Source organism: Lampetra planeri, chromosome 6 (assembly GCF_965212315.1).
Source record: "Lampetra planeri chromosome 6, kcLamPlan1.2.h2, whole genome shotgun sequence".
Taxonomy (NCBI): Eukaryota; Metazoa; Chordata; class Hyperoartia; order Petromyzontiformes; family Petromyzontidae; genus Lampetra; species Lampetra planeri.
This window is the reverse complement of record NC_136112.1, coordinates 8,410,193-8,418,283: the sequence shown is the minus strand read 5'-3', so window position 1 is coordinate 8,418,283 and position 8,091 is coordinate 8,410,193.

The following is an 8,091-nucleotide window of genomic DNA, read 5'->3' as shown; positions in this document are numbered from 1 at the left end:
TGAATCCTTGCAGTCACGAAAGCTTCAAATCTAGACGACGACGATGTCTGTCTGTTTAACGCGTTGGCTTTGGCCACACACAAAAAAATAAACCACGCGCCAAAGGGCATTGCAGTGGGTTGGTCATAGATAGTGGATATACAACACATTCTCGACATCTTTAATCGAACCAACCAAGCGGCTTACCTTAAAACCTACTGCTGCTAGTTCACCCAGATTTTATGACTTACCAAAAATCCATAAAGAAGGTACACCACTTCATCCTATCGTCTCCACCATTAACTCACCTACCTACAAACTGGCCCGATTTCTATCTGATACCTTACAACCATTCACTGGTAAGACCACCTCAGCTGTACTTAACTCAGCTCACTTGGTATCGTTAATTAAAGACATCTCACTATCTCCAGGTGAACTGCTTGTCAGTTTCGATGTAGTATCTTTGTTTTCGAAAATTCCTGTGCCTGACACCATTGCAATAATTGAAGAATTGGTCCAACAAGGACTGAATGCTGATGTACCGGTCCTGATTAGACACTGTCTCACCAACACTTACTTCACCTGGAATGGAACATTCTACAAACTAGTTGAAGGTACCCCAATGGGTTCGTCCTTATCTCAGGTTGTAGCCAATGTTTTCATGGAAAATTTTGAGACAGATGTCATCCAGGCATCCACCCTACGTCCTTCCTTGTGGAAGAGGTACGTAGATGACACGTTCGTCACCTGGCCACATGACCTACCAGTGCTGGGCCAATTCTTCAACCACATCAATTCCATACACCCAGCCCTCAAATTCACCATGGAGGTGGAAAAGGATGGAAAGTTACCATTCTTGGATGTTTTAATCGAAAAGAGACCAGATGGCTCAATGGGACACTCTGTCTACAGAAAGCCACCCGTACGGATGCCTACCTAAACCTGACTCCCACCGCCATCCATCCCAGAAGAATTCCCTCATTAAAACTCTATAGTCTACACCATAGAGCTCCATGTATTTCCGACCGTCATCACTTAGCCAGTGAACTGGAACATGTACACCAAGACCTCAAGATGAATGGATATTCGGACTACACAATCCGTAAAGCTATCACCCCAACCGTTGGGAAAGAACCATCTGAGGACCCAATCAAAACCATCACCTTGCCATACATAGCAGGGGTCACCAAAGAGATTTCCAAAATCATGAGCAAGCACAAGATCCAGGTTCGATTCAACACAGTACGTAAAATTCGTGATCTGATCCCATCTGTGAAGGATGTGATCCTTGACATGCAATACCCCGGCGTCTACAAACTAAGCTGTGTCTGCGGCAGTAGTTACATTGGGGAAACTAAGCGACATGTCTCGGACCGTGTTTGTGAACATAAGGCAGATCTGAAACACGGCAGGACCAATACATCAGCCGTGGCTGATCATTGTTTTAATGCAGTGGGCACATACGAAATATATTTTTCCAAGACGAAGGTACTCTGCAAACCCACTGGCTATCAGCAAAGATACGTTCATGAAGCCATCCAGATATATAAACACAGACACAATTTCAACCGAGAAGATGGGTACAAACTGAGCAATCATTGGAAGGACGTTATTAACCAGTTTAAGCCATAATGGGCTGTGATGTCCCCAGCCTACCACCTTCCGATGTTAGTTGTTACTTTTGTCTCTATGATTTTTTTCCTTTCTTTCTACATGACTTTACCGAAAGACCCAAAGAATATTTGTTCATACTTTGATACTGGCAACTATATTTTAATAAACAGTAGGTGTAATTTCGGGGATAGGTTTCACAATCTGTATAATTTTACGTAATAGTGAGTGGCAGCGGTTTAACGAAAGCAAACTATATTTATTCTAATGGTTACGTTGTCGTAGCCTTTTTGATGTCGGGTGTGTCCACTACCCCGCCTTTAGTCCCACGCAATTTCAGGATGGGGATTTTAGAATTGCCCTTCTGGTGTGCATTTTAACTCTATATCTGCCTGGCTCCAAGACAAGGCAAGAAAACACATTGGTTAGCCTTTAGTTTATGAAGAATTTTGACACTTGACCTGTTTATATTGCCTTTGTGGTTAAATTGGATTTGGTAACTGCCAATTTGAATGGCAGTTTACGTAGGGGTCTATTGTGAGTGGAATCTCATTTGGAATTGATTGGCAGCTGCGCTATTAATCCAGACAATAAGAAACACTCCCTGCAGAGTTGAATTTATTGCACAGGACGGCCACGGTTATGTAACCCCCAAAATCAAAATATGGAGGCCTACTTTTTTAGAATTGCGGTACGCTGCACTGTAAACTAGTAATCCCGAGTTCAATTCCCAACCATGGCTAACATTAGTTCACCAACCTGCAACGTAGTGAGTTATGGTTGAAAAAAATTAACCCGTAAAAACACAGTTTTTCACTATAAATCCTTTATATGCGTGGCGGCTAGAGTCCTCTCGTCCTCTAGCTTGAGATGGCTGCCACCTATGGGTCAGATGATTGCCTGCCACCATTAAGCAATTGGTAATTAAATATAATTTTTATTTTCCTAAAAAGTGTAACATTTTGGAAAAAAATTTTCACGAAAATTAATTGTCACGCACAACGAGTCTGTGTGGAAAATGTCAGCTCGATTGGATCACGGGAAGTGGGTTAAAAAACGACCGAAAGATTTGCACGGTCGTAAGCTCGCAAGCAAGTGAACTTAATATAAAGGATTTTAAAACCCCATGTCTGACATTCATCTATTGGTCGGTTGAGCATGGCTTAAAGTTGTTTATATATATACTTTTCAGAATGTTGTTTTGAAGATAACTTATCGTTCTAGTAGGGTTTTTATTTGTTTAATTTGTTCATTGCAAAATTATGGTACGATATTGCGCTGTTGGAGGAAGTAGTGGCTTAGTGGTTAACAGAATGTGCTATGAATCTGGTGTCCTGAGTTTCAATTCCTGACCCTGGCTGACATCAAAAGTGCGCAATATCAGAACCCGTCATGGCCAATCCAAACTGACCGGCATGGTGAAGTATGGTTAAAAACCCTTGTGACCAACACGGAGTGGGAAGGCCTTCATCGAGCAGTGTATTGACAAAGAACAGAACATTATTGTTATTGCATTGAATGCCAATGTACACAGCTTGGAGTATTTAATAATTTAGTCGATTAATGGTCACGTTTTGTAGTATGTGTCAGTTTGTATATTTAAGCGAATGAAAACAAATAAAACACAGAAGGAACCATAACAGGGCTGAAGCTGTCATAAAAAATGTAACTGCAATAATTCCTAAATTTATTGATAAACATACTTGTGCAAATAGATTCTGGACGAAGGAATCCACCACCATCAGCATCTCTTATGATCCCGCAATGCAACGAATTACGAGCGGATCTCATTGCTCCACGAGCTGATCTCATCGCTCCATCTCCTCGGTGTGCGTCCTCTCAGACATGTTTCATACCTCGGCTGCCACTGTCATTATTCTTGATCATTGGCCGAAGGCCGTCATCCCTTATTGCGAAGTCGTCTGCCCAAGCCCCCTATTTTTCTCGAATTAATGTTTTCCTCGTTCGATCTCTCATTGGGATCCAAGCAAGCATCTCCCCATGCATCTTTGTGCAAAATCGGTTTCTGTTCCATATTTTTTTTTGCAAACAATGTTTATGAACCATATGCCGTACTAAGGAGCTGGCTTGGCAGATATCGAACAATAAGCTGGATTAAGGTGCCAGCATCAACAATGTCTGAATGTGCCCATGTGTTTTGGCTCATGCAAGAGGGAAAGAGAGAATACATTTAATGAGCTGTCACTGCTGTTCTTGTGGTGCAGAATACATGGTAATGAGAAATAAGGGCGATTCAGGATAGTACAGATGTTTATGCTTATTGCATGTGCAGTAGATATTTAGCAAATGTATACATTCTCGCAAAGCATTGTCAAACATCATATATAGCAATAATTCCCCAGCTGAATGATAAACCCCGCAGGGATCAGTATTATCAGCCCTACTGTTCAACATTTACATTAAGCCCCTGAGAGATCTGATCAGAGCACATGGTCTTTATTTTCACCAGATCCGGGTCAAGCAGGACTTTACTAGATTGTCCGCTTCTCGGTTAGATATTGGCAGCTGGATGTCTGACAACTGGCTGAAACTCAATTCCGACAAAACTGTTATATTTGCTGGTTGAGCAGAAGTCTAAACTTGCTGACATGAGGCTCATGGCAGCGTCTTTAACTGTTGATGTAATGGCACCCCGACTGGTAAACAAAACTAAGAGTCTTGGCTAAGTGCTCGATAATTCACTATTGTTTCTGCCCTCGATAAAACAAGTACTAAAAAACCTGTGTGTTTCATTTACGAACAATCAAAACGATCATACCACCCCTCTCTGACAGAGATCGTGTTACGGTGCTGAATGTCCTTATAATATCTCGACTATGGCAATGCCGTGTACGTGGATCTTCCACCGTGTCGAGATGGACAACTCCAGGGCATTCCGAACGCCTCTGTGCGACTATTGACTGGTCGTTCTCACCAGCACCCAATCTTCCAAACTGTATTGGATCCAACCCAGCTTAAATATACGCTCCAAGCCTGGGGTGTTTCATTCAGACTCTGTCTTCCCGACAGACCTGTTCTTCACCTGAGGACGGCTGCTTGCGTTGTGGCCGAAACGTCGTGAGAATTATTTTATAATGTTTTATTTGTATTATTTTATTATTTCCATTCTACGTGACTTTACCGAAAGAACCAAGAAGATGTATTGGATCTGCCACACTGGCTTCCAATTCAGCTCCGTGGTTGCACGATTAAAATGACAGTACTGTGCTCAATTCACGAATCACTATTTCAGCAATCGCCTCAATATTTGACCGATAAACTGCAGCTCTAAAATCTTTCTAGGAGTTCGAGGTTCTCACGTATGACCATGCTCCTCTGTCAGCCACGCTGTTGGAAAAAAAACACGTTTCGGAGCTCAGCATTGTTCTGCCGTTGGCCCTCAGATTTGGAACGCTCTGTCAGAACTGCGCCTGACCGCTGAGATTCTCCCGTTAAGAAAAAAATTTGACTTATTTCCTATGATATGTTAAATTAGCTAGAGATGTTTTGGCGCTCTGTTGCGTCTGGTGCACCTTATAAAAACGTTGATAACAATAACAGCGTTTCTCTACTCCAGATCTGATAATTGGTATGGTGTTCGGTGATTACCAACTATCAAATTGCACGCAGTGTGTAAATGTGCAGGCATTTTTTGCAATACACTGTTGGATGAGGTGCTCACCATGTTCGTGCACGCTGATAGTTTTTTTTAACATACTTTAAGACTCTGCTCGGTGCGAATTGGTGAAGTTGGGCAGTATAGTTGTGGGTGCATATAAGTACAGTACAATAATGAGTTTCGCTGCAGTGTCCTCTGCTGCTCACCATATTGCCTCACAGCATATAACACCTGTTATGCACGGTGGTCCCCCATCCAAGCACGATTTAGGTTCAACCCTGCTTAGCTACCGAGATATGACAACATCGGATGCATTTCTGGTGATTGAGTCATCGGATCATGCATTGGCCCATTAAAATTATGCAAATCATGACATGTTTGGACTATGGGGGTGTCTTCTCGAGGACTGGAGTTGAGAGACACTGATGTAGCCCACCAAGGGGCCGTCCATAAATGACGTCACGCGATTTTGGACGATTCCCCCCCCCCCCCTTCGTCACACGGCGTCACAAAAAGTCAGACTCCCCCCTCAAATATGACGTCACAAAGCTCTGCCCCCCCCCCCAAATGAAACATGCTTAAAATCTCTTTAAACTATTGCCATTGTAGTGCGTATTTAATGTGCCGCTGCACTTTGATGTTGTAGGAGAAAACATTTATCAAAAAGTCGATTTAATTAAGTAGAACGTGTTTTCTATATTTATTTAAAGTTGCGGCTTTTGATGTGGCGTCACATTTCTCAAACCCCCCCACCCCCTCGTCACACATCGTCACAGATGTCTGAACCCCCCCCCCCCCAGGTGCGTGACGTCATTTATGGACGGCTCCCAACCTCTATTATGTGTTGGCAGATAAGTGCTGCTCTTTCATGCCTATGTGGCTTTCAACCAACACGTGGTTCTCAGTGTCTCAAACTGTTGCTACGGAGTGACCATTGTTGCATGGGGACTTGGCCAGAGAAGATTGTTCCTTGCGTATCCAGCCTGCATTTCATGGCATTACCCGTTCTTTTCTTGTTTATTGTGTCTTAAACCCAGCTGACTCACTTAACTCCTGTTTACATTTCTTGTAATGTTATAAATAACAATTAGTCATCCATTTCCCTGAAATGATTAGCTGATGAACTAAATTGTCAAAGTACGGTAATTACTTTGTTTATTTTATTGGAGACACACTGCCCTGTTTGGTGTTCCACATCACAATTGTTATTATAGTTTTGTTTCCATATCATTCATGCTGCCAGTTCTGCACGGAAGACATAATTGGCCAATCCCAACCCCTGACATTTAAAATCACGGTTTTCATCGTGCTATGCGTATTGGTGAATCTTGCCAGCTTCTAAAAAGTACATAATTTGGCCTCCTTTGCCAGTAGCAAAATATAAATATAGTTTGTTTCCCCTTTTTTATGGCATGATGTAAATGCTTACCCCGAACCCTCATTACTCTGATAGTGCGTTGTCTTTGAGTTGTGCGCCTTTTGGCGTCATCTGGTCGAACACAATATGAGACTAGGCTCTAAGGAAAGCTGTCTCTGGTGTGGACCAATCAATTTCAAGGACAATACATACATTATCAGAGTGTGTTTTTTGTTTGCATTCTGACCGCAGGTATTATGGTTAATGCAGACATGATACCTCGTAAAAAGGTTTCAGTTTTGTTGCCAGAAAAAAGGGGAAGAAAAAACTATTATTACATTTTGCTACTGGCAAAGGAGGTCTCATGATGATACAAATCTGCATAACTTCCTCTCTCTAAATTGATTGCCAGCTGGGTCGACAAAATATGCTCCATAGGGGAGCTAAACAAATTCGAAAATCTAGCAACACAATTATTGAGTAGTAGCATCTGAGGATGGCTTCAGGGCCTGGTATCTGCTTGTAGTGAATACTGAGCAGGATAATTACGAAAAACTGCTGTGCATCAACTTGCCATGGAATGTGTTTATGTGGGGAGTGGTCGTATAGCGGTGAGCGCGCTGTGCTGCTGAGTTCGCGACCCGAGTTGAATTCATGCCCACGGCCAACAGCGGCGACGATTATCTGAACTGGTCCTGGGCCTCCCCTAGGTCGACACAGCCTAAAATGAGTAACTGGTGCGGTGTGTAAACATCGCAGGGCGTCGTGGTGCTGGTCACCCACCCCCTCGTGTGCCGTGCCGGCCTTCATCGGTGCTTGCAAACAGCACTTGCCCCAACAGTCTGTTAAGGCTACACGGAATATTCCAAAAACAATATTAGTCATTGTTTTTTGTTGCCCTAACAGGAAAGAAGTACAAAAGTAAGCGGGGTTGTTCTGTATAGCAGAGACAGAGAGAGATGGAGCTTCTGCTATCATTTACTGCAGAGATGTATGGTTCTTAACTGTTGCCGCACTCAGTTTTGTCTCAGTTACATCTTCAGATCAAATAATTTCCGTCGAGATTGGAGTCTGCATTTTAATTGTTTCAAGATTGCGTTTTGAACGACGACGAAGAGTTTAGTTTTACAATTCTTGGCCCAGTAACATAGAATATTTCTAACGGAGATCTCAAGTTTAAAATAGCATTTCGGTTGTACCATACTCTTGAGTGCTTCCTTTTCAAAGCACTTAGCTTAAACATCCGTTTGATCCCATTCAAAGCATATTTTTGCCTCGAGTAATTGTCTCACGTAATACAATATAACAGTGCTGCAAATGTCTTCGTCTTAAAAAAAAGTCAATGTGGGCTCGTTTTTGTGTTTCACAACGGCGACGTCGTAATGATTAGGTTGCTTGACAGGACAAAAACATGCTCCGTCTCTGTTGGTCGCATTCGATAAATAACAATTATAAGAGTCAACTTCGGGGAAGTCAAGTGAGTAAGTCTGAACACTTGTTATCACGCACTCTTATGAATCCAGTC